This window comes from Cervus canadensis, chromosome 22, assembly GCF_019320065.1.
Source record: "Cervus canadensis isolate Bull #8, Minnesota chromosome 22, ASM1932006v1, whole genome shotgun sequence".
NCBI lineage: Eukaryota > Metazoa > Chordata > Mammalia > Artiodactyla > Cervidae > Cervus > Cervus canadensis.
Window position 1 is genome coordinate 20,278,093 of NC_057407.1, and position 20,320 is coordinate 20,298,412.

General features: G+C 39.5%; 1 non-coding gene across 1 annotated transcript; it reads left to right on the forward strand.

The window, feature by feature from the left end:
- The first annotated feature begins 3,003 nt into the window (after nt 1-3,003).
- Nucleotides 3,004-3,110, forward strand: LOC122425247. Its single transcript, XR_006264782.1, has one exon. It is a non-coding gene; the product is annotated as a U6 spliceosomal RNA (small nuclear RNA).
- The last annotated feature ends 17,210 nt before the right edge of the window (nt 3,111-20,320 follow it).

The following is a 20,320-nucleotide window of genomic DNA, read 5'->3' on the forward strand; positions in this document are numbered from 1 at the left end:
GGCAGATACCACTGCATCGGCTCAGGGGCCCCTCCTCTTCTCTCCCCCGCCCCCACCTCCACCCCTAGCTCTTTTCCTCAAGTAAACACTCTCTATGAATAAATCAGTCACTTAAGTTTAAACTATCAATGAAGTAAGTAAGTGTATCTACCTGCCTATCAGCGATAAAGCTGCATCCCTTATTTAGAGTCTGCCGTGGTCTCTACCCTATCAAATTGGTGAAGGAAGAAGAACTTTTTTCTTAGTTTGGAAGTGTGAAAAAGACATTCTAAATACAATACCAGAAATAGAAAGGCTTGCCTTCTAGTCCTACCTGTAGTGGGACCTATTTATATACTGATGAGAGGAAACATGTAAAATGAAGATTATATAAATTGGTTTTGCAAGTAATCCAATATAGCTGCTTGGAAAGAATCATGATCTATGAAGATTTTCTAAATAATAACCTTTGTAGTGCTAATGTAGCAGCAACCGAGGAAACTGGGAGAAGAGTTACTTCATAAATGTGGATTATTGATTGACAAACTGCATGAAACATGTAGTGCAATTTTTCTCAATTTGGGTTTCATAGGCACCCCAAGAGTTCATAGACTTTACATTGCAGTTCACATGTTACACAAGTATTTTATATTTTCACCTAAATTATAGTCTAAATTGCTATGACGTTTCCTAGATGAAAGACAGTTTAATAGAATTAGATTCCAGTTTATCCGTGGTGTTTCTGTAGGCAGCATCCCAAGATTTCCATCTATATTTTCTAAACAGAGTCCATACAATACTCAAGCATGGGAACCACTGTGTGGTGGCTTAGACAATTGCTTCTCAAACTGTGGTCCCTGGATCATCAGCATTGGCATCTCTAGGGGATGATTAGATATGTAGAACTCAAGGCTCCCTCCTGCATCCACGAATCAGAATCTGTACTGGGTTCCAACCCAGACAGTGCAGGGGTTAGATCCCAGCTCCAGCACTTAACAAATTTTTATTTAACCTTTTTCAGGCTGAGGCTGTAACTGAAGATAATAATATAAAATCCTATTTCATATGTTTGCTTTGGGGACTAAATGAAAGAATGAACATAAAAGTGTCACTCATACAGTATAACCCAATGCTCTCAATAAATACTAGCTATTGTATTTTCATCAAAACAATAAGAAAGAATAGAAAAATGCTTTATCAGAAAAGTGACTTTCTACTTCAGCCAATAAAATGACGCATCTCCAACAATGCTTGTGGCTGACATTGCCTTCAGTGTTCGAAGAAGAAATGCTCAGATTTCCTACTAAGTTGTTAATGGATGATAGACTCAATATTGATTTGCTTAATGGCAACGTGAAACCTAATAGCTTATCAAATTCTTGGTGTAGTGAAAGTAGATTTCCAGAAACAGCATTTAAGCTCTGCTTCATAGAATGCTCTTGTTTGATGGAGAAATGAGGAGAGTAAATTGGAAGTTCTCTTACTGGCAAACTCACATTCAAGACAAGTCCATACAATTCATATTTACATCTTTTCTTCAAAACCCCTGCAATATTGACTCATTTTAAAACATGACGTCAAGTCAGATTCAGTGTGACTGAAATTAAGCCACACGGACAGCCTCATCATGTCGTTAAGCAACTTCTCACACAACTTGTCCTTGTAGTCATTGAACAATTGCTAATTTCCTTGCTTTGTGAGGAAGCCTGTGTTGCTTTCTCAGAAGGCTCATCCTGGTAACAAAGGAAATTGTGTATGATGGTGATAGAAATGGTCACAATAGTAACTTTTGTAAGAATAGTATTTCATTATTAGTCACACTGTGCATTTAAATTTGTTTTCTTCTTCAGCATGCCATTTGTGTTGGTGTTGGCTTCCAATAGCTCAGCTGATTTCAGCAGTAAAGGGCTTGGTTGGAACTTTGCTTCCTTTTCTAAAACCAGGCTGATAAAAAAAAAAAAAAACATGAAAATATCTCTAACTAAAAAAGGATTTTAGACCAGTCTGTGATTAGAAGCTGAGCATCTTAAAAGCTGAGATAGAAGCTTTCTCTTCTTTGTATCTTTCAGTCTAACCACCATGTTTACTGGATGAACAATGGAGAATCATTGAAAATCTAGGTGCATGGGCTTTCCAGGTGGTGCAGTGGTAAAGAATCTGCCTGCCAATGCACGAAATTCTAGGTGTATTTTGACATTATTTTCATCTTTTTCAGAGTGCATAAGAATTATTTTAATATTTCACTTTTGCAGGGTTACAGGGGAATAATTCAGTAAACAAATTAGCAATGCTGAACGTAAAGGTGAAGATGTTTAAAACAAGCATCTTTATTCATCAAACACTAAAAAGTCTAAGGGTTTGTTCTAGATTAAAAGGAAACCAAAGAGACATGATAACTAAATATAATGTGGGATCTTCAGTTAAATCCTGGATTGGAAAAAAAAAAAGGTGGGGGGTCGGGGTTATGACCCAGAAAGGATATGACTGGGACAACTGGACAAATCTGCATATGCACAAAATACTAGATGGTCTTAAATTAAGGTTAAATGTCCCAAATATATAGTCATGGCATATTGTCCATTATGGACGAAAATTTCCTTGTTCTCAGAATATGACTCTTGAAGGATTTGTTACAATGTCTGCAGCCAATTCTCAAGTGGTCCAGAAAAATTATGTATATATACATATATACCTTACACATACACACATGCACACACATTTACAGAAAGATGTATTACAGAAAAACAAAGAAAGCAAGTGTGGCAAAGTGCTAACAACTGATGAATCTAGATGAATAGTATAAAGCTGATTGTTGTACTACACTTACAGATTTTCTCTTAGAAACAAAAGGTAAGGGTGGGAAGTCCTTGATGGTGAAAAGCTTCAAATCTGTAGGGAGAGAAATGACCAAAAAAACCAACAACAACAACAACCAAGATCTGGTAATTGGGTAACAGTAGAATATGATGATCTGAAAGTATAAGAAATCATACAAAAGATTTGTGGAGACAAAAGTATCCACATGTGCTCGCTTCGGCAGCACATATACTAAAATTGGAACGATACAGAGAAGATTAGCATGGCCCCTGCGCAAGGATGACACGCAAATTCGTGAAGCGTTCCATATTTTTTACTAACGCATATATATGGAATTTAGAAAGATGGTAACGATAACCCTATATGCAAAACAGAAAAAGAGACACAGAAATACAGAACAGACTATTGAACTATGTGGGAGAATGTGAGGGTGGGATATTTCAAAAGAACAGCATGTATACTATCTATGGTGAAACAGATCCCCAGCCCAGGTGGGATGCATGAGACAAGTGCTCGGGCCTGGTGCACTGGGAAGACCCAGAGGAATCGGGTGGAGAGGGAGGTGGGAGGGGGGATCGGGATGGGGAATACGTGTAAATCTGTGGCTGATTCATATCAATGTATGACAAAACCCACTGAAATGTTGTGAAGTAATTAGCCTCCAACTAATAAAAAATTTAAAAAAAAAAAAGTATCCACATAAGATGAGTCTCCATAGAGACTACATTAGATCCTAAATATATAAATAGATTTTATTACACAGAAGAAAACACCTTAAAAATAACAGAACTAAACTGAGATAATGTAAGACTTCTTATGGAAGCACCAGAAATAGTCATATAGTCATTCAAGTCAAGAGAGAGGAATAGATATCTTGGACTTGTTTTCTTAGATGAAGAGTCCATAGACAGAGGACTGGCAAAGCCTTCAACCACTCATGTCAAGTGACTGACATCAATTGCATAACCTCTTGCAAAAATGCCTAGTCCCACGCAATCACTAAACTTATTAGCTCATAAGCTTTCTAAACAGAAGAAAAGATCCAATAAATCAATATCATTTCTCAAATTCATCTTAATAATGGATGTAAATCTGACAAATGCTTCTTCTATTCATGTCTGTTCTTGTAAATTGTTTTCAGATTGAAAAAAAAATGATCAGTCTATTTCTTCTTTCAGTTACATTTTTCAAAAATCATTAATATGCAATATAATAGACTGGTAATAGGTATAGGCTCTGAAGTCAGGCTATTAGAGGTTGAAATTTACTAGCTATCAGATCTTTCAACCTGAATCTTCACATCCTTATCTGTAAAATGGGAAAGAGAAATACCTGGAATCTCACAGACTTCCTGTGCTAATTTAAAGTGATGCTTTGGGGACTTCCCTGGTGGACCACTGGTTAAGAATCCGCCTGCTAATACAGGAGACATGGGTTCAACCCTGGTCCAGGAAGGTTCTGCGTGCTTCAGGGATCTAAGCCGGGGTGCCACAACTACTGAGCCTACACTCTAGAGCCTACAAGCCACAACTACCAAAGCCCACATGGTGCGGACTATAGGCTTTGGAAGTGTGCTAGCATCAGCTAGCATTTATAACTCATTTCAATGCATCTACATTCACATATTTTCTAAGGCAAAAGACAGGAATATTTAAGGGCGACACAGGGACCCTGGTGGTCCAGTGGTAAAGAATCCGCCTTCTGGTGCAGGGAACTTGAGTTTGATTCCTGGTCAGGGAACTAAGATCCCACATGCCTCAGGGCAACTAAGCCTGCGCACCACAGCTAGGGAAACCTACCAGATGCAACAAAGAGCCTGCACATTGCAATGAAGACCTAACAAGAAAAAACAACAAAAAAATATCTCTACACATAGCAGAATACCTTGCCTGTGGTAAAAAAGACTAGCAAGAATACTAACTCATAATTATCTACCTGGCTGCCATATAGAGTGGGAGAAACTACATAGGCTTTGGAGTTTTAGAAACCTGAATTTGAATCTCTAGTTGCTTCTCTTTCGCTATGTGTTCTCTGGCAACTACTTAAGATCTTTCTGGTTCCATCTCCTCATCTGGAAAATAGGAATAATATCACCTTCCCTACACTGAGATGACAAACTGTACATACAATGCCTGTCCTACTGCAGGCAATCAGGAAATAGAAACCATAATCATTCTCATTCGACCAGCCTACTGAGCAGAAAAGCTTATCCAATAACAAGTATACAAAATTTTAATAATAGTAATATATCAGATAGTCTCAGATATAGTCCATAGCCACTGCAAGTGTTTATTAAAGATCTTGGTAACTGACTTTGTAAACACCGTAATTGTTTCATTTTGCTTGGGCCCGTTTTTTAAGTGCACTCATCACAAGGGTACAGCTTGATCAACTTTTCCAGAATACATACATACACATCCATATACCCAACACCCAGGATCTTCATCCTATAGAACACATTCAGGATCTTCAGGACCTTTCCAATCATTACTCAACCTCAGGGGTAACCGCTACTCTGACTTCTGTCTCCACAGTTCAGTTTAGCCTATTCTTGAAACATGTAAATGTAATGGTACAATGTGTGCCCTTTTTTTGTAGTAAACAGTATGTACCCTTTTGAAAACACATTCAAATTCCCAGCATGTTTCTAATGAGGTATATCCCTGGGCTCTTCCCCTTTGTATTATTATTTTTTTACTTGTAATTGGAAACCCCTTGTCTTGGTTTCATATTCACTTGCTGTTTGCTTTCAGATCAATTTTCTGGACATGCTTTGAAATTAATGGAATGCATCCAACCATCTTTCAGGAACTAAATGATAACTACTTGTGTTGTTCTATTGAAAGGAAAAACATGGGTGTGGGCATTCAAGTACATCCTCTAGAAAAAGAACATACAAGTGGCTGGTGGGTGCTATTATATAACCAACAGGCATATTCTGTTATACAAGGTTTAAAGAATAAATGTTTCCTTTTGGGGAAAGAAAAGCAAAAATCCAGTTGTGTAGAGTTTGGGGAACAGAATTCACAATATGAAGAAGATATAACTCCAGGAGATGGCTGAAGGAGATGACTTAGAGAAGCAAAAGAAGCAAGAATTATGGCAAAGCCTTCTAAATATAAAATAGGATCTTATGCCCAAGAAAAAAATAAAAGGCTACTTTTGTGAAACCAGGGTTGAGAGCATATTATGAAAGATGCAAAGTATAGTGAATATGGAACTACTCTCTTGTCTCTGCCTTTAACACAAAGAATGAAGCAAGTAGGAGCTCGGCAAGATAAATATTAATGAGTCTCTGGGAGTATCAAGAAACGGAATTAATAAGAGGCAGGTAAAAGAATACTTATACAATTTAAATATTTATAAATCAGCAGAGCTGGATGAGATTCATTTGAACACATTCAACAAACTGGCTAAGGCAGGACATACTTCCAGGACTAGTGTTTGTCGGTGGAGACTTATGTACTGGGGAAATTTAAGCAGGCTGATTTAGTGTTGAAGATAAAGCAACCAACAGCAGATCCAGGAAAAAGTGGGCTAGTTAACGTATCCAAACTACCAGTTAAAACCTTAAATGAAACCATAAATCAGTCCATGAGCACCTTGAGGAAAATAACATAGTAAGTAATAGCCAGAGAGGTTCATAAAAAATAGAGCCTGTCAAAGCAACTTAATCCATTTTTGGATATGCTAAGAAATTTGGGGAAGGTAATGGATGTTACAGACGTCGTTTAGGGAGGCCCTGCAGATACCACCAGACCATTCATTCTGGACCTATCTCGTTGATGCCGTTGCTGTTGTTCTCACACTTCTCAGCAGTGAAAGGCAGTGTCACTTGCACATTTAATACGTGGGGATAGGACTGTCATTTACACCCTGTGATACCCCAGCATGGAATTTAGTTATTGGGTAAATGCAGTCTGCATCTAAAAGTACAGAGTAAATGAGAATGAGAATGAGAATGAGAGGTAGAGATTATACTGGAACAAACTGGACTGACATCTTTTGGAAGAATTGTGTGTGTGTGTGTGTGTGTGTGTGTGGTGTGTGTCTGCAATTATCAGCATAACTGAGGCAAAACCAAATGTTTTTCTTTGAATTCTCATATCATTATAAAAAACATAAAAGAACGTTGAGAAAAGACCCTATTAAAAAAAAAAATGTGCAGATCTGATCATATCAGCAGGTCCTGCTGAAAGCAAACATTGACTTCTCATTTCTCTTAGACCAGAATGCTTAGCCTGCCCAAAAGGTCTGCCTAGCTGGCCTGTACTTACCTCTCAGCCTTCCTTATTCCCTACTCCTCTTCCCCCTCCTCCTCCTCCTTCTGGGCTAGCCAGTTCCCCTGGCCATCTTTCAATTCTTCCAAGGCAACATGTTATTCTTGCCTCTGGGCCTTTGCAGAGTCTATCCCTTCTTTCATTTACTTATTCATTCTTCAGCTTTCTACTCAAATCTCACTTGGTGGAGTGGGAAACTTTTTTAACCTCTCAGACCATATGGTTCCCACTGTAGTTTGCTCTGATAAAATTATACATCCTTTGCAGAAGTGTTTGTTTTTGGAATGTTAATTTAATACTTATTTTAAATAATTAATATAGTCCTTCCCTGCTAGACTATAAGCCCCACAAGAGGAGGGACTGACTAGGAGTTTTTTTCAAGATTGTATCCCCAAGACCTAGTACAGTATGAAGCACAATATCTGTGATCTGATAAAAGAAAAAAAAACTAGAAATATATACACAGAGGAGTTCCCTTCATAAAGAGTTAACTGGAAAGAACATCTCTCCATCCTGAATATTATAATATTCTCCAGTCTTCTTTTCAAGTAGAATAATGGGGAAAAGTCTTTAATGAGGGTCTTGTTGACAGAGGTGTAAAAACACGAGGCAGTGAAAACTCAAATTGTTGAATTCTACATTTGCACATTATATTTACCTCTGATGTGTTCCAAAATTTCATTTCATGGTGATAATGAATCTGTGGGAAATTAGCATTCTATCGCTCTTCACATAAGAGTGTTAGTGAAGGTTTTCCAAGCCCCGTATCATGCAGGAAACGAAATACTTTTCGGGTAACTAACTTTGTAACACATCCTTACTGCTTCAACAGTGTTCATCTTTACACCTTGGAGGGATGGAAACCTAGAATTAGAGAGAGCCATCAAGTTGGAGACAACACTTTGTTCCAAAATCAGTCACTGATGGGGAATTTTCTCCTTTTAAAATAACGCTTGGATTTGAAATTTTAAAAAAAAATATGAATTTGTAAGTTCATAAGGAACCAAATGGCTGTATGTGAGGTTTTGATATAGTCAAGGTCACACAGAAATTAGTGATCCAGCGGAGACTAGAATTCAGGCTTCTAGATTCAGTCTATTGTTCTTTCACTAGTTCCTTCCTTCATTCAGCAAATGAGACCTGAAGGGCTCCCATGAGTCTGGCACTGTGCTAAGCACTGTGGAGACGGAGATGAAGGATCTTTCCTTGTAGAATTGAGAAGTCAGAGAAAGCAGGCAAGAAGGAATGATTTCAGTACAGCTGTGATAAATGCTGCTTGGAGCTGCATTGGCTGGAGCCCCAGGCTGAATGCTCTCGGTGCTTCTCTGACTTCAGCCGCGACTGTGGTGGACAGCTCCAAGCCTGCTGGTGGCTTCCTGAGCATGAGCTCGCTTAGCAGGGAGGGATGTGACCGCCCTGAAGGGCAGCCCTCAAACAGAGGATGCTGCAAGTTGGTGGATAAATGTCCCATCCTTCAGAAGGACAAATCTGAGGGGCGTTCTACGCAGTGCTTCAGAGTCCCCTGGAGACTAAGCCTCAGAGGCCACAGCAATAACCAGCTCAGTAATGTACCTTTTCTGGCTTTTTGTCCATCCGTGGCTCACTCTCTCCATTCCTCCACTCCTGCTCCCCAAGATCACCTTCCAAACAAGCTCCCTGCACCCAAGCCTTTGTTTCAGGCTCTGCTTTTAGAGGAGTGGATACCACCACATAGTAACAGTGAATGAGCATGTGAACAGGTTAGTGAATGCAGAGGAAACATGAGGGCCAAGGTTGCAAACTGCAGCACCTTTTGTTGGCTGTCCACAAGGTCACTGTCTACAGTGCATTGGTTTGTGTGTGTGTGTGTGTGGGTGGGTGTGTGTAAACCTCCTTGAAGATCATGTTAAGTGTTGAGTGTGGGGATGTAAGATTGGAGCATCCAGGTCAGAGGTGAATTGCTCTCCTGAAGAAACAGATACGTATGTGTGGGAGGAAGAAGATTCAGGAGCAGAGAAGGCTGGGCTGGCGCACCCGTGGCCTAGATAGGAAATGGATGGAGAGACAGAAACAGTGAGCAGAGGAGAAGGTGTCAAAGATCTGGGTATTGAGGACTGCTTTTGGTAGGAGTGTTGTGGTGTGGTATAAAATCCCCTGACCTTTCCCCAGGCATAGACTGGACACTGTGTGCCTCCCAAGCTGTTGGGACCACGCTCACAGGACATGGTTGCAGAGTCACTTCTGTAACTCCACTCTGAGCTTGTGGGAATAACTGTTGCTTACAAGGATCCCTACCAAACAAAGGCCGCTGAATGAGAAATCAGAGGACAAAGGTGGAATAAAATGTATGGTGAGGGCTTTTCCTTAGGCTTTTCTGTGAAAACTAGTGCTTATTTGTAGGTCATGCCTTACAGGACTGGAAGAAAGATTTAGCCTCAGGGAAGTAGTCCCAATCAACTGAAACTGGATCTGGTCATTCCCCTACAATGCTTTCTGTCATATTGAGATGCTATCTGCATCGGAGCCCCAGCACCCAGCATGGTACCTGGCACACAGTGGTACTCAATACATATGTTTATGAAACACAACTGGAAGAAAAGGAGGAAGGGAAATAATCAGTAGTTAAACAATTAATGCATCATCAATCAAAAGATTTTAACACTGGTGGAAACTCAGGATCAATGCACAGAACCCAGGAAATCAAATCTTCTGAGGACAAAGACAATAACATAATTAAGGATCTCCTTGAACCCTGCGGTTGGAGATGGCTATGGGGACTGAGGAGTAGGTGGAGGAAACACTGTTCCTGTGAAGAAGGTAGAAAAGGTGATTTTCTTTTCATTCAGAAAACATCAGTGGATAAGACGATGCTCTCTTATTGGTAACGAGACATGGGCTTCTTTCCAGAGAGTGACAGAGATCCTTCCAGCAAATCTTGTTGTCTTTGATGTGAGCTCTGCTGAGAAAATACCTTCCGCTGAGCAAGGATGGGAGAGAAATTTGAAGAAGGTGTTTTATGTTCTCCTTGCATCTTTGATGTACACAAAGGATTTAGTCCTGGAAGATGAAGACTTTATCCATTTTCTTCTTGCTAAGGAGAGCTTTGTTCCATGTTTCCCTGTTGGGTATGATCCTGGTGAGCAGGTGACAGATAATTATAGGATTTTCTCATTATCTAAGTAACCATTACACAAGTTCCCACAGGCAACATGTTGCAGAGAAAAGCAAAAGTCATTGTAACACAAAAATATTTACTAATAAACTTATCATTTATAATAATACCTCTGACTAAAATGTGCCCTGTCAATTACAAATATCCATGTTACACTATAAATTCAAAGCAAATTAACTATGAAGACAATCTCAAACTCTTTTAAGGGATACAGTTTCATAAAGTCAATCAAGTGATCTGGGAGAAGCACTCCAAGTACAGGCAAAGCTTTTGGCAAATGACAAATCAGCCTACTTAAACCAGTTACCGTCTGGTGGGGGGCAGGCTGGGGGGCGGAAATAAGGGGGATGACACAATAGCACTTCAAAAAGAAAATAATTGAACAGCAGAAAATGATACCATTGGGGAAACTGACAAACCCAAATATGTACACCAGATGATCTCCATTATGAACTTATTGCAAAACTTAAACATGAAGTGAAAGATGTCATTGAACTGTTATAAAATTTGTGTTGAAAATTATGCCCTCTAAACTCCTGATTTATTCACCTTAAACATTAGTTCATACTTGTGATTATAAACTTTAAAATTATTTATCATATTAAAGTGAGGTTTTAAAAAATAATTTATTTATTGGGCTGTGCCAGGTCTAAGTTGCAGCATGTGGGATCTAGTTTCCAGACCAGGGAACAAACCTGGGCCCCTACACTGGGAGCATGGAGTCTTAGCACTGGACCACCAAGGAAGTCCTAAAATAGAGATTGTTAAATGATTAAAGTAAAAAAAAAAAAAAAAAATCTTTAATTTTTTCAAGTTAGAGTTTGAATCAAGTCTTTTGCCCTTGCTATTTACTTGAAAAATTGGCCCCTGTATTAAATGGCTTTACTTTTTGTAGTCTATTCCAGGTATCAATTATCCTTGCAGGAAGACCTCCTCTTCTCATGAATCTCTCTCCTTCTTCCTCCTGTAATGTGACTCCCTTAATCAAGTCCACCATTGTTTCTCACTTGGATTATTATTAATACAATCACCTCCTATGGCTCCTGCCTCCTGGCTTGCCCTTCTCCAGTTCTTCCTCCTAGTTGTAGCCATATGGCGGTTTCTAAAATACAAACATGAGGATGGCACTCCTCTACTTGCAGTCCTTTTAGGCGGCCCATCTGCCCACTGTGTGCACGTGTCTTAGCATATCTTGCAATGCCTCTTTCCAACATCCTCAGCTTCATTTCCAGCATCCTCTTCATTTCAGCTTCTCATCATCTCTAATGTACTATCATGCCACAGATCTGGCCGTTGCACAAGCCTAATGCCTACTCAGCTTTCAGTTCTCACCTTAGAGGTCAATTCCTCCAGGAAGCCTTCCTAGATCACTTGGGTCTGATGTGTCTCCCTTGTGGTCAGTCCCACAGTATCCTGCACTAACTGTACCGAAGCCCTTATGAAACAATATTATTATCAGTAATGGATGAGGGCACTGGAACTGATACTTCAAGAATCTACAGCTCAGCATCTGGCCCAGAGTACACATCTTAGTCCCTGTGTGTGTGTGTTAGTTGCTCAGTTGTATCTGACTCTTTGTGACCCCATGCACTGTAGCTCACCAGGCTCCTATGTCCATGGAATTCTCCAGGCAAGAATACTGGAATGGGGTGCCATTCTCTTCTCCTGGGGATCTTTCCAACCCAGGAATCAAACTTGGGTCTTCCACATTGCAGGCAGATTGTTTAACATCTGAGCCACCAGAGAAGCCCACTCTTGTCCTTAGTGTATGCTTAATTAAAGGAATGAATGAATAAGTGTAGCACCAAGCAAAGCAAAACAAAACAGTGTCATGAAAGCAGTAAAGCCTTGCAATTAAATGAGACATTTCCAAGTCTGGTAGGTAAAGAATATGAAAGTTAAGACATCAAAACTCTTCCCAGAGGTAATTTCTGGGAAGTATGATTGGGACAGTGCAAAAAGAGAATTTTGTTTTTTTACTTTATATACCAAACAGTTGATATTGCTATAAGAATGCATTACCAGTATAACAGTTTTTTTTTTAATAAATGCCCATAACCAAGTATTTACTGTTAGTTATTAAATAGCCTCTGATCTTCTTGTCAGACATGACTTAGAGACTAAAAAACAACAACAAAATCTTCTTGTTTTTTTAATTTTATTAGAGTTGATTTACAATGTTGTGTTAATTTCAGGTGTACAGCCAGGTGATTCAGTTATACATATACATGTATGCGTTCTTTTTCAGATTTTTTTTCTCATATGGGTTATCACACAATATTGAGTAGAATTCCCTGTGCTTTACAGTACTTCCTTGGTGGTTATCTATCTTATATATAGTAGTGTGTGTTCATTTGTAAGTCTGTTTCTGTTTTTTAAGTAAAAATTCATTTGTGTCATTTTTTTCAATTAGATTCCACATATAAGTGATATCATATGACATTTGTCTTTCTCTAACTTACTCCACTTAGTATGATCATCTCTAGGTCCAATTGTGTTGCTGCAAATGACTTTCAATTTTTATGGCTGAGTAATATTCCATTGTGTATATATAACACATCTTCTTTATCAACTCCTTATCAATTCCTCCATCGATGGACATTTAAGCTTCCATGTCTTGGCTACTGTAAAAATAGTGCTAAAATGAACACTGGGGTGCACATATCTTCTCAGATCATGGTTTTCTCCAGATATATGCCCCGGAGTGGGATTGCTGGATCATACAGTAGTTTTTAGTTTTTTGGAGAACCTCTATACTGTTCTCCACAGTGGCTTTACTGATTTACATTCCCACCACCAGTGTAGGAGGGCTCCCTTTTCTCCATACCCTCTCCAGCATTTATGTTTGTAGACTTTTTGATGATGGCCTCCTCTTCTTAATTTGAATAGTTCCATTTGTTAAGCTTTTTCTAACAAAAGAAAAAAAGAGAAAAACTTTAAAATGAAAGCTATCCTAAAGAAACGAAATGTTCTGAACATTTTTAGCTTACCTGTATAAAATGTTTATATAAAATCTTCACGATTTCTGCTTGTCATGGAAAGTTTTAGGATGTTCTGAATAATTGTGTGTAATGAAAATTTAATCTTGTTTCTTCAAGAGAGTGCAGTTGACTTAGGGGGAAGAATATACATTTGGAGGGAAGGAACTTTTACTTTTCACTGTATTATTATTCTGTACTATTATTCATTATTATTATCATTCTCTACTATTCAAAAACTTTCTAAGAAGCTCCTATTACCTTTATAATAAAATAAAAACTAATTAAAAATTTAAAAGTGAATATTGGCAAGCATTTTATGAAGCTTTTAAAAAATACATTAATATTCCTGGCAACTTTGCAAGGTAGATATAGTCAGCATTTTAAAGATGAAGAAACCTAGGCTACAAGAAGTTCTGTGACTTGTTTAAGGTCAAAGTGGTAATAAGGGGCAAACTGAGGGCTCAACCCCAAATCTAATTATAACACAAGATATAATTCTTTAAAAATGTAATACACTGTATCTTCTTGTTTTATTAAACAAGTAAATAGTAGTTTGCTAGAGGATAAGTGTATTACTTTAGGGATGGAGAGAGATTTATTTTCTTAGTTTAAGGCAGTAGTAATGCTTAGGGATTCAAAATAAATGTTTTCCTTGACCAAGGTACCAAAGAGGAATCATATTAGCTGCCAAATTGAAAACAAATTTCCTCCTAACATTCTTATTAGTATCTTAAACCTTATCATATTTCCTAAATATTCTTTCTCATCTTTACCAACAACAAAGCCTTAGACATAAAGCCTTAAATATAGGAAGCAATCAATATTGACTTTAAATTTGTTAAAGTATAAATGTGTGTGTTTTTATGTACATGTATGTGTGTTTTCATACAAGTATGTATTTGTATAGCATAGAAAATATATATACCAGATTTAAATGTTGTTATACTTCACTAATGAAATTATAAATGTTTTAATTTCTCTGGAATTTCCTGTATCTGTTAATTTGTCTAAAAACGGACAATTTACTAATTTGTAATAAGAAGAAAAAAGAGTGGGGATTGTTACACAAGATAATGAGATTAATTATAAAGTCATAGTAATCATGTATACTGGCTCAGGAATAGACAAACTGACCAAAGAAACACAATACAAAGTGTAGAAATACACACAGAAATTTGATATATGAGAGGTAATATGATAGCCATGTGGGATCAGGGGAGGAGGCGAAATCATTCAATAAATTGAACTGGCAAAAAAAAAACATTTATCCATAATAGAAAAATATGATTTTGGATCCCTAACTCAAATCATACTCAAAAGTCAATTACAGACAGAGTAAGGACTTAAATGCCAAAGGGAAACAGAAAAGATTGAGAGAAATTCTTAAATTAGATATAAAGAGTGCTAATCATTAAAGAAAAGACTGATAAGCTCAATTCCATTAAAACTAAGAACTTATGCTAAGAATACCCTAAAGAAAGTGAAAAGGCAAGTCATAAGCAGGGAGAAAATACCTGCAAGGATACAAACACCATATTAGTCAGGGTCTCCAACAAAAAGGAGATGTGTGTACATAGGAGTTTTATGACAGGAATTGGCTCACACGATTATGGCAGCTCAGAAGTCTCACAATCTGCCTTCTGCAAGCTGGAGACTCAGAAAGGCTGGTGATGTAATTCAGTCTGTTCCTGAGGGCCTGAGTACCAGGAACCTAGATGCCTGAGAGCAGGAAATGATGGATGTCCCAACACAAACAGAGAGCATATTTTCTCTTTACATCTTTATTCTATCTAGTCCCTCAAAGGATTATGTGATGTTCATCCACCCAAAGAGGGTGATCTTATACTCAGTGTATGCATTCACATGCTAATCTCTTACAAAAACACCCTCACAGACACACCCAGAAATATTTTATCAGCTATCTGTAAATCTTTTGGCCCAGTCAAGTTGACACATAAAATTAACTATCATAACCACCAACAGATTAAAGTACAAATATATCAAGTACTTCTACAAACCAATAGGAGAAAGCAAACAAATCAATAGAAAAGCAAGAGACATGAACAGACATCTCACAGAAAAGGAGACATTTATGGCCAATTAATACAAAAAGAGGCCATCAACCTTATTAGTAATCAGAAAATACAGATCAAGATCAAAATACCACTTTATACCTAATAGCTTAAGAAAGGGGCTTCCCTGGTGGCCCTGGTGGTAGAGAACCTGCTTGCAATGCAGGAAACCCAGCTTCAATCCCTGGGTGTGGAAGATCTCCTGGAGAAGGACACTGCTTTTAAAAAAACAACGAGAATACCAAGAGTAGGGGAGGATGTAACTCAACAGGAAAGCTTACACATTCTGGTGGGAGTATACATTATTACAGTCACTTTGGAGAATAATTTCATATTATTTGGTAAAGCTGAACATTCATTTATCTCCAATCCAGCATTTCTACTCCTGAGTGTGAACTCCTGAGAGAAAATCCTCTTTGTGTGCCCATGAAGATGTGTTTGAGAAGGTCCACAAGAGAAGAACTCTTCATAACAGCAAAAAAAAAAAAAAAGAAGAAGAAGAAAGAAAGGAAATTACTAAATTGCCCACTGATAAGAGAACAGATAAAAGTAAGTATCTAACATAGCCATCTGGCACATAGTAAACAATCAATAAATGGTAGCCCTTACCATTAGCCCTGAGTATGAGTTTCATCATGCTAAACACAGCAATAATAATACCTATTTTACAGTAACATATAAAAGATTAAATGAGAAACAGATGTAAGTCCTTGGCACACAGATAGCATTTGACAAATGTTACTGCCTCCTTACGGATCTGGGTGAAGTTTGGGAGCTATCAGCTTGGTGACGGAAGAGTGTGCATATGTGATGCTGCCCGGCAAGGCCTACCCTTAGCAGGCTTCCAAGGCTGCCTGTTTTTGTCTTGAAACATAGAGTATGCCTACTCCATGTCTGGAAACCACCTTCTGACGCGGTATTTTATACTATTGTTTCCATTGTACTGAGCCTTGAGAGGTAAGATGGCTTGCCTCAGGTCATCCAGCTCAGAAGCAGATATGGATTTGAATTCAGACTACCTGATCCTCAATATCAGCACCCTCTGTGTACTAAGTCGCTTCACCTGTGTCTGACTCTGTGTGACCCTATGGTCTGTAGCCCGCCAGCTGTCCATGGGATTCTCCAGGCAAGAATACTGGAGTGCACTGCCATTTCCTTCTCCAGGGGATCTTCCCAACCCAGGGATTGAACCAAAGTCTCTTACTTTTCCTGCTTTGGCAGGCAGGTTCTTGACCCCTAGCACCACCTGGGGAGCCCACCAGTACCCTCTATCACTTTCCAAATGCTACCAGATCTCAACATCACCTCTAACAGAAAGGCAACATAATCTCAACTGGCAGGGATTCCAGAACCCTTCTTCTAGTTCCAGTTCCTGTCCCCACCTGAGGGGGACAGTGTGTGTGTGTCTGCCTGTCTGTCTGTCTGTGTTGGGAAAGGGAGAAGACCCAGTCTTGACAACCAATGGGTGACCCTGGAGCAACTGTCAGGTCGGAAGAGCAGAGGTCACAAATGGTTAATGGCATTATTCCCCGAAGGGCACCAGAAAGTCAAGTAAACCATTCTTGACCTTTCAGAAGCTATTATGAGGAAAACATAAAGAAACAATTCTGTGGGCTTAATGAAGGAACGCTGTGAAAAGTGTAATGGGCTATTTATGAACATCTCAAAAGCATCATATAATTTGCCACAATTGGCAGTCTATTCTCCAGCAAGGCCAAGCAGTGTGTTGCTCCTTTAGGCCCAAAGTGCCTTGGCAAAGCCAGGACCCCACCTCCATCCTTTCTCTAAAGCCGAGGGTGTCTATGATTTAATTTCTGAGGCTTAAACAGCAGCTGCTGAAACGAAATGTGGCACTGGCTCATTCATTTCCCCCAAGTGCTAAAATATGTTTTTTGCTTCAAAATATAAGCCCTATTCTGGTGTTGGGTTTTTTTCCCACTACACACACAGAGTTCTTCTTTTTAAAGTTACATTTTCAAGCAATTAGTTTATTCTATCGACTCAGCTCTTCATGACTTTGGTGGGGGCTGGTAGAATAGTGAGGTGGTAGAGTACTTCATTATTTTTAAAAATGGTTATTGGCCATGCTCGGCTCTCATATTTCATTCCCAATTTCATAAGGGCATTTAGTATGCAATGTCTCCGAGTAAAACCATCAGCTGCCACATTAGCACAATGGCTCTTTGGAGTCGTAACAGTCGACCACAGAAATGATCCGTGGGTTATATAAGTCTATAAGGTCCAATACACTTACAGTTTTTAACCCTTCTCCATTATTTATTCCTCATTAGGCTTCCCCCTCCCTTTTTTCTGCTCTTAAATACAAATGCAAAATTAACACCCAAAGCCAGGAAGAGATACACCAAAAGTATGTTTAACCAGAGCTAAGAGAAGGCTAAGAAAATGATTCTACAAAAGCAATGATTTTCAGCTAACTCTGACCTTCAGCCTATGTTGTGTCCCGGCAGAGTTTCTGTTCACATTTCATATTGCCTCCCAAATAGAGGAATAGGTGACTTTGGATGCCAGGATTTCTAGCTTTTTGTAGTCTGTTCTGCAGTCTGGGGAACTGTTGTGTGACTTCAGTCGTGTTCCTAAGGTGACTATTAAAGATTTGAGTCTATTTCAGATTCCCGGCTGTTCTAAAACTGAGTGATAAAGGTAGGAAGCAAAACTGGTAACTATGTATTCTGATAACATGAGCATTTGTAATCAACTTACTTAAAAGGTTAAAAATGGTTATTGGCCGTGTTCAGTTCCCAGATAGAAAACTTGGTCTTAAGATGCCAGAGATCAGTGGGCAGAGAGCAAACTGAAACATCCTCAGTGGCTCGAGCTGGGCCAGGACTAAGAGTCCAGGTTTGCTGAAGCCATAAACAAAGGCAGCAAAGTGATTTAATAACAGAAACATGTCCCAGACAACTGTCACTGCCCATATTTGATCTAGATAATTCTTCACCAGTTGTATAGCCTTGCCCTTCACTTCTGACACCAGAGAATAGATTGTTTTCTTAGAAATGGAATATTCAAGTGAAAGGTATTTTTAGACATCTGTAGAAGTGCATCCACTAGGAACAGAGGGTTGACCATCAGCATTTATCATCTCTCCCTGTCAAAACCCAATACATGATAGTGAAAGAATGAACCCATAACCAAGACAAGCACAGAAAGGAGGCCATCAGTGAATAAGGGACCTGGAGAAATTCCTGATGAATGGGTTGAGGGTAGGAGACTGTTGATGGACGAAGGAGGAGCAAGGGAGTTGCTACAGAGTTTGCAGGAGGAGACACCGGAGAAGGGAGACATGACTTAGGGGAGCCCTAAAGAAACCACAGTCAGGATGGGCTGAGTCAGCAGAGGCTAGGAATGAGAAAGAGGTTGACTGAAAGTATTTTTGGAAGGACTATTCCCATCGGCTCCCTCTCTCTCTTTCCCCCTTCCCAATCCTGCTGCAAACAGAGCAGCACTAGGTTGATGGGGCAACTGTGGCTCCCACACTCCCCGGCAAGTCCTCCCGTCCCCAGGCAAGGAAAGCTGTGTGGCCCTCCTGCTGCCACTTTCCAACTGCAGTATTTTGCCCCCAGGCTGAAAAACTAGAGATTCTTATCTAAAGAAGCTGAACAACTGCCTAAAGAGGAAGAGATGCTTGGGCAGATGCAGGTCCTACAGTACAAAAGTACCTTTTGGCTTTTGGGAGCCTTGCTTGGAATCCACGCCCACACTGCTGAATTCATTCTCTCCCTGAAGTGAAATCAGCCCAGCAGGAATCCTTGTCCTTATCCTCAGAGCTTCCAGGAAGGCTGCCCATTCAAAGGCTAACAGTACAGTGACCTACCCAGGCCACAGACAGTAGTCATCCCTGAGTTCATCATCAGCGTCATCACCATCATCAAACACTTACTGAACACTGACATCACTCTAAGATCAAAGTGTTAGTCACTCAGTCGTGTCCGACTCTTCGCAACCCCACGGATTGTGGAAGCCCACCAGGTTCCTGCCCATAGGATTCTCCAGGCAAGACTACTGGAGTGGGTTGCCATGCCCTCCTTCAGGGGAATCTCCTGACCCAGGGATCGAACCCAGGCCTCCTGCACTGCAGGCAGATTCTTTACCGCTGAGCCACTGGAGAGGCCCAATAGAACTGTGGCAGTGTTTTTTTAAAAAAGTGTGCTCCCTTAAAAAAATTAAACACAGAATTATCAACTGATCCAGCAATTGCACTCCTGAGCATACACCCGAGGGAACTGAAAGGAAGGGCTCAGGCAGATACCGGCACAGCCATGCTCACAGCAGCATTACTCACAACGGCCAAAGAGCAGAAGCAATCCAAGTGCTCACTGTCTGAAGAATGGAAGAATAGAATATGGCATACACATACAGGGAAATACTACTCAGCCTTAAAAAGGAAGGGCATTCTGGCATATGCTACAACCAGGATGAACCTTAAAAACATGACACTAACAGCCAGCCACAAAAGGACAAATATTGCATGACTCTGCTCACGTAAGGTACCGAAGTATTCAAATTCATATAAACAAAAAGTAGAACGGTGTTTGCCAGAGGCTGAGGGGTTCGGGGAATAAGGAGTCACTGTTTAATGGGCACAGAGTTTCATCTGGAGAAGATGAAGTCCTGGAGATGGGTGCTGGTGATGTCTGCACAGCACGGTGAGTGTATTTAACACTACTGAATCGTATATCTAAAGATGGTAAGAACGGTAAACTTTATATGTATTTTACCAATAAGAAACCTAACAACAAATAAACCCACCCAAAATAATACAATTATTGAAATGTGGGCTCATCTGTTAAATATATGAGGTATTAATAGATGAAATAATATATATTGCTTTAAAATCATGTGGTGAGGGGAGAGACTGAGGAATGTAAGGGAAATGGAGGGTGAGGGATGGGGAGCTGACACAAGACTGTCCAAATACAAAATCACCGTTAACTGTGATGGTATATATGGGTGCATGATATGTGTATACTGCTTTGTGTATGTTTGAAGTTTTCCATGAAAGAAAACAAACAGTTCATT